Raw genomic sequence first — 21955 nt, forward strand, 5'->3', positions numbered from 1 at the left:
AATGTGTTGAATCCCCTGTCACATGAGCATTGGTGGTGCAGTGGAACCCTATAGTCGCCCTTTATCCTACCGAATCGAATGGCTGCGCTTCCAAATGGTTGGGATCAGTGCTAGGCCTCTGCCCTAGTGTATCACGCAGCACCGTCACACACTACTTTTCTTCGTGGAATTTGTAAGGGACACTTGTCTCCTTTACACTGGCTGGGCTCACACTGCGACTTTTATGCCCTTGAGAACTTGCATTTTGGCCATGAGGGCATCATGTCATACCAAGGATTCGGATGTACACTCTAAGAAAAGAGGAGTAATTACGTTTGTACTTTATACTTCGTATTAGTACTTCTCATTCTATAGTCCCTGACCCTAAAATTTACTCCCCGCGACTAGTGGTTGTGGCAATACATCCATGTAAAAAACCCGGGCATGTTGGTGTCGGTCTTGCATGATGAACTAGCACTGGGAAGAGGGACAGAGTGAAGAAGAAGACGACGACAGGACAGGTGCTACAAATTTACTCGTACATCGCCACTATCAGTATTTCTTGTTGTAGTACTTTGTTTTTTTGCGCCCTAATACCCTCCTCAAGACGCCGTTGTTTTTGTGGGTTGTACAGATCGTAACGTATACAGGTCAAATGGATCGATGCGACTGTAGCATCATGCGGAGAAACACCTCATCCCATCGCCATGCAGGTAGTAGTTGTTGTCTTCACAATGTGTTCTTCGTTCCATGAAATCCTTCTCCGCAACGGTTTGGACAGGTGACTTTTTCCCAACCTACACGGGGGGGGGGGGGGGTTGCAACGAATGTTCGTGCATGCTACATTCGTACAGAACCCAAAGGCCTCTGAACCGTTGCATCCCATTCGATGTACGCTTGTTGGAAGATATTCCTACTCGTTCCTTCCATGGTAACAGAAGACCACCAGCAGGTCTGAAACCGTACTCGCCATAAAACTGCCGAATACTTCATCCGAACTGATAAACCTGCCACTCCCATGTAGACTCTTAAGCCAAACGAAACACGTTTATCTTGAACATGCACTGGGAGAAGTACGTGCCATAAAGAGGGCCGCTCCCGTATGATCCATCGTTTCCAGACGGCTGAACACCACAAGCTGGGCGTTGTGTCTGTCAAGGTCTCAGGTCTGTACTCGCCCCGTAAAATGTGAGTTCAGTAGTGCCTCCTCTAATCCTCTTTCGGCCTAACGTAAGGTAAAGGCTGTTTCTTTTACTTCGGTTACGAATGTGGACGGTCATCGTTTCCAGCTCTGTAGGAATCCCCGATTGTTTAATTATTTTTAAATTCATATGCGTTATGGATGGTTGAATTAGCGTGTAAGCACGATAAGAGGGATGACTGATGCGCTGAAGCACTCGTGCTCATGGTAGACGTCTAAGACACAATTTATTCCCGGCGTATAGGCACGTGAACGTATACAAAGTGCCTGTTGTACGTGTTACTTGCGAAAAATACTTTGACTTAAGTACTTTTTAAAAGGTACTTTTTTACCTTATCTCGCGGGCTTGTCATTTACTTTTTATCTAAAGGTACTTTCGTTGACTCAGGGAAACCAGGGGTTTATGCAGGGTAACTTGCGCGTTTTCGAAGTACCAAGCAAATGGGCAGAAGACGGACCCTTAACACTCCGCACCCCCGATCTTGAATTTTCGAGTATTGACGAATCGCTCGGAAGTAAGATTAAACCGTGTGAAGTAAAATGTCCCGGTTGTAGCACTTATGCATGTGTAGTAGGATGAGGCCCTCAGAAGCTGATTTGAAGCCCGTATCCTGTTATTCACCTCACCTGACGAATGTTTATCATACTGGCCAAACATAGCGCTCTGTCGTATCGTATGTTCTTTGTCCTTGTTAAGTTGCGCGTTTAGCATCGTGCTCAAGACTTTTTGTACGTGCGGCGTAACATGCAGTCGACGGTACGTTCATATTGTAAAGACTATAGTACGGCCCATGGAAAGGGTTCATAGTCACTCTAACCTTACATCCATTCGCTGGGGCATCAGAACATAGCAACCGATATCAAACAGTGAAAGTGTTCACTAATAGTATATAATATATATATAAGTATATAATAGTATATAATTTCGGCTGTAACAGGCCTCAGCGACAAAGAGAGACACTTGGACCATACCGTTGACGTCAGTGGTAGTCTCCCAAAGACAACTTGGCGGTCTGATCAAATTGTACCTCAATGAGTGCTGCTCACTGAGCAACCAAAACTCGTTAACCAAAACTTTACAAAAATTAATTTAATCACGGTTGAACGCTCGCTGTTGCTGTTTGCAGCTGGTCGCACCGACGCGACCTACTACTTCTCCATTTTTTCTTTCTTTTCTATATCTATCTATGTTTGCTACCATGCGGCCACCCCTACACTCTAAAAACAAAACTTCTCCTCAGAACACGCTGTAAGTCAATTAACATTCGGAAGGACATCGTCCTGTCCTGTGATTGTTAAAGAGTGCTAAAAATGGGAAACACACGCCTTTTCTGTAGCACTTTACACATACTGGTTGGTTGGTCGGTCGGTTGAGCGTGCTATGCGGTGAAGTTCTGCCTTTAGGATGTATAGACGTCTTAATAAATTGAATTTTGAATTTGAAACTTTATTTCACATTGTGACAAAGTACAATGTGGGACGTCCAAAGCTGCAGGCAGCAGCTTGTAAAAATATAGAAGGGAAGGGATTCGGTTCAGAGCACGTTGGACTTGGAATATCATTTTAAAACAAGGAAGCCCCACCCACCGCTTTTCAGCTTAACCTTTTTTCTTTCACTTCCCCTTCCCTCTTATTTGTAACAATGCATGGTACACACGCAACTCCGATTCCTTTTTGTATCTACTGTGATCCAGCACGTACTGTTTTCGCAAAACTTCCGCAGCCTTCGTTATGGACGTACGTCGAAGTGCCATGTCGATGGCCTTTTACCAAGCATCCGACGTATACAAACCCTCGAAGGGCGATGGCGGTATACCTCCGTGTTTCCTATACACGAGCTTTTGATAATCCTCTTACATGCGTCCGCATACTTTGGATTCTCCGTGGTTAAGATATGCAAAACTGTGATCTGATGCCCATCAGTTCGTAAACCCTCAGCTGCGATGCAGACCCGATACGGAATATACGCGACATTGTTCCGCTGCTTTAGCAAGCCAGCTGTGAGGAGATAAAAAAGCTTTCGAGTCGCCTTGGCACAGTCTGCACGTTGAATGCAGTGCAAACGAAACAAAAAAGAATCGCTCCACTTTAGCAGTTAGCGGTTAGTTGATTGTACCTCCGCTATGCTGTATTCAACACGCGCGAAGGGAAAATGTTCCACACAAGCACCACGCCAGCTAAGGCGTGTGGGTGAGCTTTGTTCGAGTCAAGTACAAGTAGTTGTTTGTAACAAGTAGGTTGTCTGCGGCGGGCGAATTGACATGAATACAAAGGCTTCAATGACGGCGTTGCAAAGGACAGTCGATACGAATGGCGTTGCGTGTGTGTGTGTTACAGTGGGAATTTTGTTCGGGGCTCGCCCGGAGTTTTCCATAAGGTCTCTGGAAGATCTCCAAGCGAATGTCCTCCATTTCCTTTGAATGTGGGAATCCTACCACTACTACGAGAAATACGAACTATGAGCCTTATCTTGCGATGTATGGCTCTTTTCGTTTCTTCAATCTTTTTTTTTGTTTCTTTTTTTTTGTATAAGTCAATCTCCATTCGCGCCGCGTAGAAAATGTGCCAAACCCAATTTACGAACACAAACTCCCCTGTCCCCCACGCCTTCCTGCTGTCCTCTCTCCACCAGTCCACGTCTGTACGCTATTCATAGCCATAGTTGCTTGGTGGCGCAAACACGGAACTAAAAAAAAACACACACACACCAAAATCAACCACTCAGACAGGCGTGGAAGTACACCAAATGCAAATAATATCTGTTATTTTTGTTTTCACTGACGCTGCCCGCGGACACATCAAGCGAATCACTTCAAATCACACCAAGCGAGTCATCCGCATAAAGTGTTTGGAACGAATTACTTAATGCAAGTACCTCTCAAGGCAACGAATTTCTCCTATACGCCGCCATAAAGCGAACGCGGGAAGCACGTGCAGGAAGTCTGCAGTTGATTGGTCAATCATGAATCAATCAATATACACCGGAACAATCCGACGACGTTCTTTTCGTTTCGTTTCTGTTTTCACATGCAGTCCTGACGGCATACTTTCGCTCCCTCGTGCAGGTTTTCTTTTTGTTGTCGTCGTGTATATGGGCTGCCAAGAGAAGACGCATGGCCATATCAGTCATCAGTCTCCAGATGTCTTTGTAGTAATGAATGCTGGGAAAAGGGCTTTCTTTTTTCCAGCGAGGCACCTGCGCGTGTCACTGACCGACATTCAAAGGCTGTTGTGTGTACATTGCAACGCTGCCAGGTGGCGTTCCTTGCGGAGACAGTCCTATGTAATGCAGGATGAAGACGCAGGATGTGCACGCAACGTTCTGCGGCATATTACAGGTTCGTCAAGTACATGCTTGCAGCCGGCCCTTGAACTGCTTTGTAAAACTTGCAAAGTTTCAGCCTGTTCCAACCTATTCAGCATTTTCTACGCTGGATTTTTTTTAGTGTTTGTTGGCTCGTTTATTTGTCTGGAGCAGATCGAAAATTACACTGTACGTCGCTCTTGAAAGCGTCTTCTGAGCGTCGATTGCTCTACCCATTTCTCCGAGCACTTTACTCAAACTTTATCCCGTGCTACCTCCGTCATAGCTCGCAATATTTCACCCTTACTCTCTCTCTCTCTTCATCGAGCTTTTGTAGAGTACCCTTTAATAGTTGTGGTTTTTCTCTCGGCTGCGTTGCTCCGTACGTAGCCCATAGACAGGATCCTGTAAGTTGATCCCAGCTCAGCTATCCTGTAGGTTGATGATACAACATCCTGTTTTTGTGCACCTTGAATTTTGATTAATTTTTATTTATATTGCCATTGGCCTAATGAAGGTTCATAAAAAAAAGTTTCTTTGCTGCTTGCAACATTTCCTTTTCCTTCTTTCACTCGTTGTGAAAGGTAACCTGGTTCTTTTGGAATCGAGTTTTGCCCTTTTGTCTTTTCATTTATCGGGACACTCTGCTTGCCTCAAGTGCAAGGTCCATCTGGATCTCAACGTTTCTTATGTAGTTCTTTCCGACTTTTTGTTTCTGCTTTCCATTTTCCCACAAGTGAAAGCTGATCTGATTTCCGTCACATTCGGTTCTCTGGATACTCATGCCCTTCTCTGTCAATACCTGGCTCTGTCTACACTTTTATTAAAGGGCCAGTCCAGACACAGAACTAGTGCTAAGTAAACACTGCCACATGCTTTCTTACGATGGTCACAGTTAGGGTGCAAAATCTTTCAACTAAACTCGCATCCTATTATTTAAAATTGCGGTATGTAGGCAGCGGCTTCACAGTCATGATGTTACTGTCACTACCTTGCTCTTTTTGTTCTTCCGAGCATCCAAGCCACTGATTCGAGTCAAAACTCGCTGATTACGTTTTATGGTACCTCAAGACAGTCCGCAATTATCCTTACCCAGTGGCGTCACTAGGGTACGCGTCACCCGGTGTTGGAGCTCTTTGCGTCCCCCCCTCCCCCCTAATGGATACCTTTCCATACGAGACGGTATACGCGATATTTAACAATACATCCTTCCAGAGGGAGAATAAAAATCGCTTGTTCGCAGAGGTCTCATGTCCTCGCAGAGAAAGAGAGGTACTGGTGCGGCGCGTACGTCACGCCCTTCCCTTGCGTCAGCGGGTGCGGACCGCACTCCCCTAGTGACGCCAGTGTCGCTGGCACACCTTCTGATGTGAGCAAAGGTGTCGCAGCCCATGGTCAAACCGAAACTGGATGCTCATATGCGGTTCGTAGCTAATCGGGTAATTACGACAGTGACCACTAGTGGCACTGCTTGACATCAGTTTGGGAGAGGAAAGTGTCTGGACGGTATCATATCATGGCAAGCATGGTTTGTTTGCTGCATGCTATCTTCCCTGCCACGCCACCTTGACAAATGCCTGATAGTTCAAAGAACGTGACGTAGTCAATACGAAGTCCACCAATCACGAGTGTCAGACGAGCCACTATGAGCCGCATGGGCAGCCACGGTGGTGGTGGTGGTGATGGTGAAAGGGCTTGCCGTTGTCGGCCTCACGTATGTGGGCAACGTCACGACTGACGCCCTGGGGAAATGTGCGTCCACACTAGCCACAAATCGTCTGCGGCGATTGTCTGAAGCAGACGACGTCCCGACCAATCCCGACATTGTGCAGACATTATCTGTGCACGTGGATGCAAGAAGAGGATGCATTGAGCCGGCGTTCTTTATATCTCTGGGCGGCTCTGGCAGTGAACCTTTTTCTTCGTCCAAAATCATTGGCGCACTCATGGTTTCGGTTTAGCTAGTCACGTGAGTACGAGTAGACGAAACGTAGCACCAAGTCCTTCGCGTAGCAACGAGTGCTGGAACTACTACCCCCTGTGCTGGGAACCTTGCGAATGTCCGTGTGTCTATGTATAGTAGGTCGTGCTTTGAGCCTCAATCAGGCCAGAACCGCGCCCATAACGGCGTATTGGCACGTTGAGCACGCTCTCGTCAGCATTTTACCAGCGGACGAGAATGCTCGCCCCTCGAGACAAAGCGCAATATAGAAGCGTGGACCGCCCCGAATCGCGAGCCAAACGAGCGGACCATTTACCCAAGCGGCAGAATACAAAGACTTCTTTCGTATATACTACGATTACGTGATCCCTAATCTAGGTCAGGAAACGCTCAGAATAGTCTGGTGTAAATTGAGAAAGAGAAATAAGTGTGAGAAGAAGAAGACGCTGGAAAACGGTTGCAAATTGTTGGCTGACCTTGGAATAGGTACCCGGGCAATCCACCTGAGGGAGATATAGGGCACAGCCGTGCGGCCAGACGGGCGAATTACCTGGCTGTTCGAATACAATGCCAGACACGTTTCGTAAAATGTTCAGCGTAGACCGTGTACGTGTAGTCTTCTGGACTTTAAATGTCTTTTACTTTAAATCACTTTACACGTCGGTTAAATGCCTGTAAACAGTTGGGCAGGGGAACGCGGTGATTTCGAGATAGTATCACTGATGCAATCTGGTACCAGTGAAGAGTGTACCTGTATGTAAAATACGAAAAGTGACGAAAGCATGGTAAGCTAAATCCACCATTGCTTGCAAGAAACTCGACAGTGCTTGCAGCAGAGCCACTCGCGCTGCCCAACAACCCAAGACCTAGTTGAGTCAAAGTCGCTTCCAGGACAACGGCGACTGAGTATGTACATTACTTTACTTATATTTTATTGGTCGCCACATGTGTGTACCAGTAGTGTCAGCAATACATCGCTATAACAAGCAGAAAATAAAAGCGAAAAGGACCGCAGCATTTTCAAAATGACGTTTGAAACGTTTGTTTCACAATAGCCAGGGTTAAGGTACTCCACCTCAGTGGTGGAACATGCTATGCCACCGGCTTCACCTGTGAGTTGTTGTCTTTCTTCACAACGGGCAATGATCAGCTTTGTCAGATTCTCGACAAAAGATCTAGAAACCGGTTTATAACGCCATTCCGTCATAACGAGCTGCTCACCATGTTGCCCACAAACCTTCAGCGCGGTAGAAAAGAGTCTTTCTCGGACATTCCTTTCTGTTAGACACATATTACGCTTGAGAATCTCTTTGCGTCCTCTCCCCAACAAAAGAAGTCAGCAAAAGAAGATGGCAACGAAAAGACATCCCTTACACGCTCGCTGATTTCCGAAAAGTAGGACATATTCTGGTACAACGAATAGAATAAAAAAAAAAAAAGAAGAAAAAGAAGCAGTCTCGTTTTCGTGAGGCCTCCGAAAAGTCCGACCAGAAAGCGAATTCCTGTCCGTATGCATCGTGTACGACTGTCTGCACGGGCAAAGCACATCGTATGTCCGTACCTTGTGCCCGCTCTGCTCCACTAACTTTTCCGCGACGGCTCCCTGAACATCCGTCTGTCGTCCGTTTCGTCTGGCTTAACGAATGATCACTGTCCGCTTTAACCTTGGCGTCTTTCAAACGGTACTTTTTTTATCGTGTAATAAATAGGGCCCGGTATTTTTGGCACTTTAAAGGCCCGACATGGACTGACATTTAAGAAAAAAAAACAGTAAAAAGAAAATAAGCACATTATCCTGAGGATGTAAACTGACTCTCTCGTAAAGCTTTTCACTATATGAGATGCCGGATGAGATCCCCACGTCACACCCCCCTGTGCTTGAGCTCGTTGAAATAATATGATACTTACACAAGCTTCAACTCCTCGTTTTTTCTTTCTTCCTTTTTTTCTCTCTCTGCTAGATGATCTGGGTAGCTTGTCCCGCGGTAACCGGGCTCACAGCTCCATATTTTTTTCCTCTGCAATCATCATCATAATAATAATACTTCTATAGATGGCGGCCATTCCCAAGATGGTAGCACTTATACACTGATACCTTAGCCGCTCATTGTCCTTAAAGTGCGCTATAACGAATCATGTTTTCGGTATACTGAAAACGTGATTCGTTATAGCGATATAACTCGGCCAACCACGAAGGAAACGCCACGAACGGATGCGTGTTTTAATCCTATCTTCTACCTAAACATCTTCTAGCTATCCAAAGTGTCTTCAGTTACTTGCATGAAAGCAACGCACAGTCGTGAACAAAAAGAAAAAAAAAGGAAAAGAGAGAGAAAATATACCATTGAGCACGTACCTAATATGGCACACTTGCACGACGCTTCTACCATGCTCTACCGCGGTCGTCGGAGGCCAAAATCACGCTTTGCTGCACGAGCGGCGTGTCGCACGGAGAGTTGGAACATAGTTAGCACGATGGAAAGTAATTGTTCTGAGGCTGCTACGTACAAAGGGACAAACTGGCTTTTGGCCTGGCGTCTGGCTCTTTCGATGACTGCCATATTTCGTAGTTAGCAGCAACCTTGTTCTTATTTCTTGTGCCGGAAATCTCCGACACACGAACTCCAGGTGGTCGATATTATCCGCAGTCCTACCCCGCGGCACGTGCAACACGTCGCCACACATACAGGCAGACAATCCTTGTACCTGTCGAACACATTACCATTACAATTAGTTTTTGTGTGTAACTACACATTACAAGCAAGAAGAGGTGGACAAAGAGGGCAAGGTTAAAAAAAGGCAAGTTTGGAATGAGATGTAGAAAAAGGCAGGCAAACTGGAAAGTGTCGCGTTTAGGCACTCTTAGGCATTTATAGGCATATGCCTAAGATCCGGGCCCTAGTAATAAATAACTACGGCAATTTATGTATTTGTCTCAAGTGGTCTCTGTTCTGTAATCGTTATGGACATATTCAGTGGAGGAAAAAGATACTTCACGTTTCGGGCTGCGTCTGAAAAGGCAATAAACGTAAAATATACTTTATGAATGTGTGGGGACGTAGCATGTTCCTGAAACTTGTTTTAAGAGTAGCGCTTCTTGCATTCCGTTTTCTTTCCTTAGAGCGTAAGAAGCTATAAATAGAAAATTGTCTTGGAGCAGCTTATTTATGAAACTACTTTCTGGTTTACTGTGCCAGATTATTAGCGCGAAACAAATTTGTTGAGTCTGGTCCTGTCCCTGCCCTAACACATCCTCATGCTCAAAGAAATGATACCGTTTACAAATTTATTTATTTGTCACACATCTAGAATATACTATGCCATAGACGGATGGACGTGTATACGTACATGCATACTAATCATGCTGTCAACAAGTACCCTAAGGAGAAATTCATCTGTTTTCACTCATTCACATTTGGGGGGGGGGGGGATATTTATTAGAACAAAGGCGGGGGGGAAATGGGAGGAAAGGTCAGCCAAACGGGACGTCGACTTGCTATTCTGCAAAGAAAAACGAAAAATAAATAAAAGAGGAATAAAATAAACAAAAAGAAAAGAGAAGAAGTAGGAAATAAAGGATGAAATAACAAACGGTGAAAGAAAGATGAGATAGTTTACAGAAAAAGATTACTTTAAAAAAAAGATGAGGTTAATGCGTTGAGGGTGAGAGTGGGCCACTAGAAAATGAGATGGCGCGATACAGGCTGTGCATCAGACCTGTATCGCTCAGGAAAGTCAGAACTGCTTTGATCACAGACCGCTGTGTGGGATGTCGTACTGGGCCGAGCAGAGTGGCCAGAGAAAAGTCTGTGGACCGCAGCTCGGGTAGGCGTCGTCTGAGCGTGGCTCGAGGGGTGTCGAATCTGTGACAGTCGAGGAGAAGATGTTGAATATCGCTTCAACAGCGCAAGTGGGGCATTTGGGCGAGCCTATAGTATGAGCCTAGTGGTTAGGCTGCAGTGTAGTATTCTGTGGGACAATGTAAGACCATAAAGGAGGACAGGATACCGCACACTCTGGAGCTCTCTCGAGCAAGCTCTTCCGCCCTTAGTTGACAGGAAGAATGCACCCCGCAGACAGTTCGTCTGGAAGTTTCGAATGTTTGTCACGAATATTATCAGCGGCATGGCCGAGTAGGGTGCAGCCATCCGCGCCTTTGTGGTAACCAACACCGTGCTAAATACTGGGAGGTAGTGGGTTCGAATCCTACCACCGGCTTGCCACAGTTGCTTCGCGGCGCTCAGTGGAATGAAAAAAAAAACCGCAAATATTGCCATTTTGCAGCATTTGCAAATAACCGGTCGGATACATCATATGTCGTCAAAGATGGACCACGAAGCATACTTCGTCCAATACACCCATGTTTTGACTCGTAATACTGGTCGCGGCAACGCAGCGGACGACCTTGGTTTTCGGTCGCCTTTAAACGATACCTGCACTGATAACGCGGCCACCCGAACCGGTCATTAAACCCTATCTGGTAAACACTGACCAGAGGCATTGCCGGGCCTTATCACTTGTTTGACCCTTGCGTCCATGGCAGAGAAACGAGACTAAAGAGGGAAATTAAATAATTAGCATTTCCGCATTTGCTCGCGACGATAAAGCGGCGATAACGCAACGTTCTGGTCGAATTTAAGCAGCTATCTCCGTGGGGATTCAGGCGCAGCTGTGGACGTTACGCGTCGACGCTAATCCGAACGAAATATCTGGAATTCGCAAGAAGGAACTAAATTTAAATGTTTGCGCGCTTTATCCTCTAAAACGGCTAGTATTACCGGCATCGCTTGCTTTGCTACAGATTTGATTCGATGGCTTCGAATGATAACGCGGGACCCGGCGCCATTCGGCGGATATGAGTTGCTACTTTCGTTCACCCGTGCATGCCTTTCCCGTCTTGTTGACTGTGTTGAGGTCAAGAAACACAGAAGGACAAACACAACAACTGCCACTATTGAACTGATGACTGCGTTGATCTGGCTAAACTCTTGGTCGATGTTTATATTGCGATTTGCTGCCATGCTGTATATTGCTTGGGCACCTCATCCTACTTGAGTGCGGCCAACAACGGCAAGCTACCTGGACACCCCCCACCTCATCCCACGCGAGGTGCACTGTCTGTCGTGTGTTGAGATTTCAGCGCACGACGAAACATGGGATCGCTAGAGCTGTTATCGCAACTCATTGGTTACACGGCTGAGACTAGACGAGGTTATTGCTTATCATATTCTACGGTGCACACTCACAAAGAAAAATAGTAGCTATAACAAAGTATATGGCGGGCTACCGTTTATTGAGTTCTTGAGCATTTGTATTGTTACTATTTGCACACCTCTCTCGAAATATACTTCGAGTAAATAATGTGTCGAATTCGTATTTAAGTATTTGCTTGCTCCGCTACTATTCTTAGGCCAACGCGTGCATCACAAGCACATCGTATAAAGTACCCCAACCAGTTTGCGTTGCTAGTAGGACCCCGAGGGAATGCGTGTTCTCTGCAGGTGTTACCTTTCTATTCTCTCCTCAATAGAACCGATGAACATCCTGCCATCGCATTCTCTACGCGTTATTACGCGTGAGAACTAGGAAGATTGAACATAACGAAACGGGAACGGATAAGAGGATACAGAATAACAGTCGCAAAAACGGAAACTCGAAACTTAGGTGAGCAGTGAGCAGCACGTTACGGTCAGATCGCCATGAAGGTTAGCGGCAAATATAGGACTCCCTTCTAAACGCCTCTGTCTCGTGATGCAAGAGAACATTGTATCGTCCATATTGCCCTTTGAACTGGTTGAAGCCGGCGTCTCATAGAATGCCGTACGTGGACCTGCCGGCACGCAGACGGCAAAGGAGAAAAAAATGAGCGCCAAGAACGCGTTCATACAATACAAAACAGGTCCGTTGGCCCTTGACCTACCCTCACCCCAACGTTTAAAAATGGATTCTGCTAGTGCGAGTTATTACAGGCCAATGCGAGAGCGAGTTTCGGTATCCCCAAACGAATGAGAGCGAGAGAGGAGGGAACCGCTTCGCAGACGAACTGCATTCGCGGTCGTCTGCTTCAGTTGCGGCCAGATCCTGTTGTGTAGCAGGTCGCTGGACGCGGGGAAACCATTTTTTTTCCGTGCGTGTGGAAGTCTTCGTGTGGTTAACTTTTTAGGAAAAAAGAAAGGAGATCATAGTGTTTCGATACTGAACTTTGTGGGTGGCTTTGGAGAGTGTGTGCCCTGTGGACTTCTGGAATGCGCAAGATCCGTCAATCGTGGGAAAATTTGGAATAGTTTTTTTCTCCCGTGCCGTTGAGTTGAATGTGCTTTGAAGCGGAGCCTTCGGTTGCGTGTTTTTGAACCGTGCTTGATGACAGAGAGGATAGCACTCGATTGACGAGCTGACTCTGCGATTTGGGTGAGTTCACTGGTGAGGTATATTTCTGTGCTTCCTTCGCTCTCTTTTCAGTCAGTTGTGGGACAGTGGATGGGGCTCTGTCCAGTTGGAAGTTTTTTTCGTTCATCTAGTTTACGACAAGCATATATTTATTCCCGCTTCTTCCTCTTTGTTACGTCTCCGTGGTCGAGTATTCGAATGATTTCCAAACTAGTGCGCGCAAGACTAGCTTGTTAAAGTCGACCTAAATAGTTATATTATGTTTAGGAGATACTGGAGACACAGTAATATCTATCGCGTAAAAAGGACAACAGCAGAACAAAGAGTATACCTTCGACAGTATGCATCATCTGTAAAACGATGTTATTGCAGGAGGTCATCGTTGCAATCCTTACACCATTTCGTGGACATTGTGCCCACGTTTATAGGCATACAGGGTCAAGTACGTACTACGGTAATACATGAGGGCACAGAATCCACAGTTGCCTTTAGTTGCTCTTGTGCCATAAAGCAGCAAAACACCATCTGCTAGATGCCTGGCGCATTCAGAATGGACGTTATAGCATGTCGACATAATGCCATTCAGCATATCCCGCTTGTTCGGTGGCGCTGGACTGCATGGGAGAATATAGTCCCCAAAGAGTTCATGATGCTGTTCGAAAACAGGAACCCTGTAGATGATTTGATTTGACTTGATTTGATGAAAACGAAAAAAATGTTGGGTAGTTAGTCCCCACGGGTTCAAGATGCGGGAAAACTTACGCTAACAACAAGAAATTAAAACGTAAAAAAGAAACCCGTGCTCCTGCAATCGTTAATGAGTGTTATGGCCCGGACAGTGAGCAAAAATCAAAGAGCAGTCAGTCCACGACGATGTCAGGAAAGCTGTTTTGGTGTATCGGGGCTAGTGATATAAGGAAAACAGTCCTGGTACCTGGTAGTTACCTACTGGTAACTGCACCATTGATGTCGAAGGGTTCATGGCTTCACATTGCTGACTCGGGTCCTAGCTGCACGAGCAGAGTATAGCTTTTGCAACCTGCGATCGTCCAGGGTGGGACACGACACGGACGTCTGTTTTCGCAGCTCGTATCCGGTGAAACCTGCAGCATTCGAGCGTGTCTCTCCCTGTTGTATACTGGGCGGTGGCTTCTCTTGCTGATAACCGCCTCTGGCCTCTAATGAGTGTGGCTAGGGATATCTCATCCGTGTTCTTGCTAGTTATTTCGATGAACACCTTCAACGCTGAATGGAGATAGCCGCGGGCTTTGCAGCATCTCTCTACCATCGGGGTTCCGTGGTTTATCAGGATTACGGGTTGCGTAGCTCGGACATCATAGATTTAGAATCACTCTTCGAAATGAATGTATGGCTCCTGGAAGGGAAGCCGCAAGGAGGTCTGCGGAGCGGCACACTAAGAGACGAACTGAAAGAGAACCGGCAAAGGAATCCTGAATAGGTTTCCCCAATAGGTCCTGGAATTGTGATGGAACTCTTTAGGTGATATACGGGGGCATGGATATTACGGCTTGTGTGATGCTTCTGGACAAACCATGTTGTATTTGTCAGCTTCTTCTTCAGCAAAATATACGACAGTGTATGTTGTACTACAATGTGTATGTTGTAGCGTACCAGCCTGTCCCTTTTGAGTCTCTCTGTTTCTACTAATTTTGGTGCCCTCGAACACAAAATAACGACCCAAGGCTCTTAATGTTACATATGATGCTTGCGTAAGTTATCTTACCTTGACGTGTACACGCAAGGACATTTTGAGGAATGTAAGGGAGGTTTTGTGTGTGAAGTTGTGAAGGAAGTGTCCCATGTAAAGACATAGGACAAACGCAGTGGTTCGTTTACTAGATATGCAATTGAAAAAGGAGGGTGGCAAAAGTGTTGTGATCTACCTTATGCTTCTCTAGGTTAAACAAAGCTAGGCTGGTTGGTGGGTTTCGTTGGGCTTGTCTATAGGTAATGCTTATCTAATCCTGCTGCTGCTGGTGATGTTGTGAACAGGGAGGTTAAGTTCGTTCGCTGTAGAGATAACTTGATGCATCGACAAAAATAATAGGAACAGCGTCTATTGGACAGTGGGCAGCACCGGGCGCAGCGCTGTCCAATAGGCGTGTCCCGATTACTTATCTCGACGCATCAAGTTATCTCTACACCAAACGAACCTAGCCTCCCAGATTGCCGTCGTTGGCTTTACAGTTGTGGTCAGCGTCACGTCACGAGTGTAGCGTGAAGGTGAGATGAGGGGTGAACCAGGAGGACGGGGGCAAGGGCGGTGACGCTGGAGTTTCGCCTGATGAATGTTATCTATTCTAATCCCGCGAACATCGTGCAGCAAACGGGGACAATATATGCATTACTCCCGCAAGCGTAGGTACTAAGGTTATAATGACATACGGTCCTGGGTGCATACATACGACACCCTGATGGGCGTAGTCAACTTCTTCCTCGGGTCCCGGGGAAGAGAGTTGTCGTGAAGGGGTGGTGGTGGGACGACGCGAGTCCGGTCCGCGGAGAGAGCCAGGCCAGTCCAGGTCGCAGCGGAAGAAGTTTATTTACATCTATATACAGCAAGACGACTTCTGAAGAGACAGTCCGACAAAGATCAGATCAAAGACTCCTACACATGGGCGACGGGCCTTTTTGTTCAAAATCAGGGTGCCGCCCACAAATTGCACAAACAAAATCAAAGATGCAAATTTCACATTTCTCAGCCCCAGGATTGGTCCGTTATCGAAGGTCTCCAAAATGCTCCAATCCTGAAGCGAGCAAATTACAAAGGATACTTCCCAGAATTCGATAATTGTCACAAATAAACAATGTTACAAATCCAAAACCCATTAGTGGCTCAAAACGAAATGTATACAAAAACATAAAAGGGCTCGCAGGAAACGAGTTCCCTACATATGGCAAGTTTGGCCTCAATTCATGTTTCTCGAGTCCCCGAGGGAAGACAGACGCCAGTGTTCGGCATGTCATAATGCCCATTCATACACGGACGTCTGGAGATAATCCGCATCTATTCATGGAGCAGTGTATCCATGAAACTGACTTTAAACAAAACTCTCTGGAAAGAAATAGGCGACGGAGTAAACCGGGTTCTGGCAAACAAAAATAAAATAACTACAGTCAACAAATGCTCCTTAATTAGTGACTTACTACAAACTGCACAGAGAGGTGCTCTCGATGATCATAGAACTTAACACCTCCCCCCTTAACTATGTTGTGCGGGCTTCTAGAAAGCACAACATAGCAAACAAATAAAAAAGGTAAGGAGAGACAAAGGGCTCTAAAACTGATTTAGAAAAGAATCACAAATCAAAACTTCAACGCAGGGGATTGTCACAGCCTAAAAAGTCTCTAAAGGGCAAGTCCCATCACTATCAAGTCCGATGACTCACCATGTAGCCGTGTTCGCAAGGCGGGAACAAAACTGTACAAGCAAAAGTGTGAAATGTGTATCGTGTTCAATCCTGAGTGTCGAACACCACTGTATCAATAGTACAATGCAAGCAACGGTAGTTAGCCGACGCAGACTCTATAGTGCATGCATTTGCGTCGGACTTGTTCTCACATATGACACCGAAAGCGTCCTCTGTAGGCGCTCTAACATTCATGGCAGCCCACTGAGCTAGAATAGTCTGAACTGGGTTTCTCACACAGTCTCGCACAGTCTCACATGCATGCGTATTTACGTCACTGCTCCTCAGCTTTGCAGCAGACCGTTCAGGTACATCTGCAAGAGCGTCACTATCTGAGTAGCTACTTGCGTCCAGTCCACTGATGGAGAAGTCGTCGCTAGGAGCATTACTACATGAGTCAGATACTAACTGCTCCTGTACCCCGTCGAGCTGACCGCGTGCCGATTGAATCAGGGTCTTACCTACAGTACTTGATCTGTCGCTACTTCGGCTGTCCGTTGCGATCAACCCTGAGTGATGGGCTCGGTGCGACTCCTTACTCTCCCCCTCCTGTGAGGAACATGGTTCCTCCTCAAGCTTTCTCGAAATAGCTGGAATTTCTCCGTCTCTAGGGTACTCTATCTCCTCAGCCTCTTTCTCACAACCCTGCTTGGCGCACTGCATCTTTTCACATTCGTTCGGCGTTACTAACGTATCTGTGCCTTCGGATAGTTTATCAGTTACAGCACGGAAAGTCAGCACGTGCAAAACGCATTCACCTTCTGATTCAAAACCTAAAGGAAGTTCCATGAACTCTGCTTCCGCTATATGATAAGTAGCGTCCTTTAGTCCTACTTCTTGGCTTTCTTTTTCTCGCCATTTGTCGTGCACGACATCGTTACGGACTATAGTTACGTCTGCCCCTGACTCAAGACGCGTATCTACATCGGTCTCGTCTATACAGAACCGAATTGTCGGAGCGCCCGTGTCATCTAACACGTTCGAATCTCTTTCACACAACAGGGTGACCTTGCTTACTGCACTGTATTCCCCGTTTTCCTTCATGTGGGGAGAACGGTCCTCCACTTTCCCTGCCTTCGAATGCGCTTGCGAGCACTGACCTTTGTCGTAAACTATTGCACCACCTTGATAAGGTTGAGAGGTACCTCTCTGGTCCGTACGGATGTGCCTGATACTGGTGTTACCACCGCGCGTCATTTTATCTAGTGTCGCTGCCTGCTCCTTTTTCTCCGTGGAAAGGTTTTGATTCCTGTGCTGCCTATCCCTGTCCTTCTCAAACTGTGCCAACATTACCTTCATTTCGTACAACTCTCTTTCTAAGCGCAGCTTCTCAAGTACACTCTCTGGTACTTTGTGTGTGCCTGAACCCGTGTCACGTATGCCATCTGCATGAGTGATCATGCCGTTAAGTGCGCGATTTCCTGACATCTCTGTACAACCGCTTTCAGCCATACGCCTAGCCAATATCGACATGGTGAGCCCTCGAACTTGATAAGCAAAAGGGACTCACCGTCAACTCTCGATGTTAATTCCCACGTCGATGTTCCCAAGCCGATGCCTTCTCTGGATTGCTGGTGAATCCAATAGCGTGACGTTTTGAGCACAGAACCTTACGTTTGACGCAGACACTCCACAGCCGGTGATGAGCCTCTCACTTAGATGTCGCTCGCCGCTAACCTGCGCCGCTCACCGCTGCCTCCCGGGCGTCGTCTCCGTTGCTGACCACGTAGGCCTCCGACTTCTCACGTAGATAACGCCGGCACGTCTCCGTTCCAGCGAAGCAGGCTTCTCACGTAGATGTTGCCGCTCTTCGCCTCCACCTCTGGATCTTCTTGGTAACCGCTAAGGTTCCCGGCCTCTCGCGTAGATAACGCCGGTCTCACAGCAGACAGCCCTGACGAAACGGCTTCTCACGTAGATATGGCCCTCCTGTTCGTCGCTGTTTCTGCTGTCCACGAAGCCTCCCTCCAAGGTACCACTCCGTGATTCCGCTGCTGCCTTGACTCAGCGTCGGCGACACAGGCTTCTCACGTAGATGTTGCCTCCTCCGTTCGTCGACATCCTGCTGATCAAAGGCCAGGCTGGTTTCGGCTCACCTCGCTGCTGTCAATCCCATCCTGTCGGCTGCGCCAGTCAACTTCTTCCTCGGGTCCCGGGGAAGAGAGTTGTCGTGAAGGGGTGGTGGTGGGACGACGCGAGTCCGGTCCGCGGAGAGAGCCAGGCCAGTCCAGGTCGCAGCGGAAGAAGTTTATTTACATCTATATACAGCAAGACGACTTCTGAAGAGACAGTCCGACAAAGATCAGATCAAAGACTCCTACACATGGGCGACGGGCCTTTTTGTTCAAAATCAGGGTGCCGCCCACAAATTGCACAAACAAAATCAAAGATGCAAATTTCACATTTCTCAGCCCCAGGATTGGTCCGTTATCGAAGGTCTCCAAAATGCTCCAATCCTGAAGCGAGCAAATTACAAAGGATACTTCCCAGAATTCGATAATTGTCACAAATAAACAATGTTACAAATCCAAAACCCATTAGTGGCTCAAAACGAAATGTATACAAAAACATAAAAGGGCTCGCAGGAAACGAGTTCCCTACATATGGCAAGTTTGGCCTCAATTCATGTTTCTCGAGTCCCCGAGGGAAGACAGACGCCAGTGTTCGGCATGTCATAATGCCCATTCATACACGGACGTCTGGAGATAATCCGCATCTATTCATGGAGCAGTGTATCCATGAAACTGACTTTAAACAAAACTCTCTGGAAAGAAATAGGCGACGGAGTAAACCGGGTTCTGGCAAACAAAAATAAAATAACTACAGTCAACAAATGCTCCTTAATTAGTGACTTACTACAAACTGCACAGAGAGGTGCTCTCGATGATCATAGAACTTAACAGGCGTGTAGCGTCGTCGGCGATAATAAAGAGATACTTCACAGTCTGACTCGGAAGACCGTGGTGATTCCCGCACATGGAATGTAGCATATAATACTTTGGTGCGGCAGTGCCCATTACCGAAAACCCGTCTGTTGTTTCCAAGCGGCCAACCTCAAGGCCCTACGGATGCGTCCGGGCGGGGAAAGGGACCGCGGCATCCGTTCATCATCGGACGTCCGCTTGTGCGCCAGCATTCATTCTGCCCTGGCCCCCGGCTCCACTAGGTCACGAGGTGACTTTGCTGGGTGCGCATTTATACGGTTTACCTTTTCAACAAAACGTTCTTTTCTGCTTCCGTGCACATCGGCGGGGCTCGTTACATTCAAAGAGTGCTGGTTATTCAGAACGTTCAACTATACGACTGGATTAGTGTGTCATTCACTTTCATCAGATCCACGGTTGCTTTGGAAACTTTCAGTTGCAATTGGGAGCCACTTGCAATTTTTCAGTTGTTCAGTTCAGCCATACTTGTAGGAAGCGGTGGTGGTGATTTCCTACGCACGTCTTCAGCAATCATAAATACGTACAATGAGATTGTTGAACGGAGATTCTCGGATAGTGACTACATACAACAACAGGCAGCCCTCAATGATATTTGTTATCCCATGGAAACCGCTGACGTCAGTATCCCACACGTACTTCTCTTCAGCAGAAAAAGGAACTGTGTTGGCTGTCGACAGCAGTGCGGGATAAATGAGATGCACATATACTGATGTGGGACAAAATCCTTGCGTTCTCACCTCATGATATATCTAATACAACCTCTGACTTCGATATCCTATGCAATGGAAATCGTTCAAAATTCTGAAAATTCGTGAAACGAGACTGTTGCCAACCTCCGTATCTGGGAGGTGACCCAGGTTCAAATCCCATGCTTTGCTGTCTAGGGCGTCTACCGTGGCTTTTTTTTTTTCGGACGCTCTAATGCAAATGTTGGTTCATGTCCTTATGAAGTGCGCACAGGACGCATGATCTCCCCGAGCAACATGTCGCCATATCAGCAGGCAGTAATAAATCTACAAAAACCGACCTCCAAATCTCGATGATCGACGGAAAGCACTCTCACTGCCCCCACTGGAAACCTTATTTATTAGTTATTAGTAATAACTAATAAATAATTCTTCCAGCTGAGACTGAATGTCCCTTTCGGGAACGCCTTTGTGTGTTTCACCTTTCACGCCTTCACGCCCCCCGGCGTCGGGAACGTGGCGCCCCCATCGCCCGGCAGGTCCGACCTGTCGCAGCAGCCCGCTCTCACATTATGGTTGGGTCGCTGTGGGAGTCGAGACCCCTACGTCGAACTGTACGTAGCTCACCCGTGTCCGGGGAAATGGGAGTCCTGGCGGTTGAGCCAACCCGGAGGTTGTGTTGGACCCGTAAGGGCCCCTTTGGGAAGGCAACACACCGCTTTGGCCCCTGACTTCTCGTAGTCGGGAGGTCCTGGGAGGTCCGACCAGGACTATGCAGTTCAGTCACTGCCCCTTCTCCTCTACACTTCCCTCCTTTCCTACTCCTCTTTCCTTTCCTTCTATACCCCCTTTTCTTTCCCTCTCCAAGTCTTGGCAGTGGCAAGGACCAACCTCGAGCAGCGTTTTCACCTCTCTGAGTACACTGCTCTAGGGTATAGTACTTGCCGAAATGCTGGCGCGTTGAACGCGCCCCCTAGTTGGGCTCGGTGGTGGGCGGCATAACGTGAGTACCGAATATTTCTATTCCACTTCATGGGTTCTGAAAATCACAAAAAACAAGATCGACCCCTGAAAAGGAGTCGCACCGAGGTCACGCTGAAAGTCGACAAGAAACACGCAGAACACTCACTATCAGAGCTCTCTTTCCCGAGGTTTCTGGTGGTACATTCAGCCGACGCTGAGAGGCCAATGAGCAGAATATCTCCATTCGTGATTGCAAAAGACATCGAAAAGATTGTAGGAAAGGACTATTCAGCCAAAAAGCTTTTTTCTGGAGATCTACAAGTTGAGGTACAGACAAAGAAACAAAGTGACGCGTTGCAAGCCACCAAGCAGATTGCTGGAACGGACGTTTGTGTTACCCCACATCGTGTACTCAACACCGTGAAAGGTGTTATCTCAGATGATGATTTACTTACAAGCTCTGAAAACGAAATTTTAGAAGGTTTGTCTTCGCAAGGGGTCACCGCGGTACAGCGTATAAAAATCCGTAGGGAAGGCAAAGAAATCCTGACAAAACACATTATACTGTCGTTCTGTTTGCATTCTCTCCCACCTACAGTTAAAGCGGGGTACCTTAATTGCCAAGTACGTCCATACATCCCAAATCCACGGCGATGCTTTAAATGCCAGCGCTTTGGGCATGGTTCCCAAACTTGTCGTGGCGAAGCAATCTGCCCAAAGTGCGCGGGAAAAGACCATGTACCTGAATCTTGTACTAATGCAGTTAAATGCTTAAACTGCGCAGGCGATCACCCAGTTTTTTCAAGGTCATGCCCTCGATGGCAACAGGAGAAAGAAATTCTAAAGATTAAAACAATACAAAACATATCGTATAAAGCGGCAAAATCACAGCTTGATTTCCAAAGAGTTGGATCCTTTGCGGAGGTGGTGCGAAAGGGAATGGCCCCACCCCCGGCGTGCGTTGAGACTCGGACACATTCTAAGCCGGAGTCCCAACCCAACATTCCCCAAAAGACTAGGCGGAGTACGCAGAGACTGCAGCCAGTCTCCGTAGCCTGCCAAACGGAGTCCAGTGAAGAAACCTCTTCGGAGGCTGTCGCCACCCCATCTTCTGGGG

The 21955-nt window shown here is 47.0% G+C and overlaps 1 protein-coding gene across 5 annotated transcripts in view; it reads left to right on the forward strand.

Annotated features, from left to right (window-relative positions):
* LOC135391314 (uncharacterized) overlaps positions 1–21955 on the forward strand; it is a 128805-nt gene that overhangs the window by 71530 nt on the left and 35320 nt on the right. Inside the window, exon 1 of one of the 5 annotated variants that reach the window (XM_064621550.1) lies at positions 12500–12834. The exons of the other annotated variants lie outside the window; for them this stretch is intronic. The gene's annotated coding sequence lies outside the window, so the exon portion shown is untranslated. Of the gene's footprint in view, positions 1–12499; positions 12835–21955 lie in introns of those variants that run through there. 5 annotated transcript variants of the gene reach the window in all.

The sequence above is a fragment of the Ornithodoros turicata genome, chromosome 4, assembly GCF_037126465.1.
Source record: "Ornithodoros turicata isolate Travis chromosome 4, ASM3712646v1, whole genome shotgun sequence".
In the NCBI taxonomy this organism is placed as follows: domain Eukaryota; kingdom Metazoa; phylum Arthropoda; class Arachnida; order Ixodida; family Argasidae; genus Ornithodoros; species Ornithodoros turicata.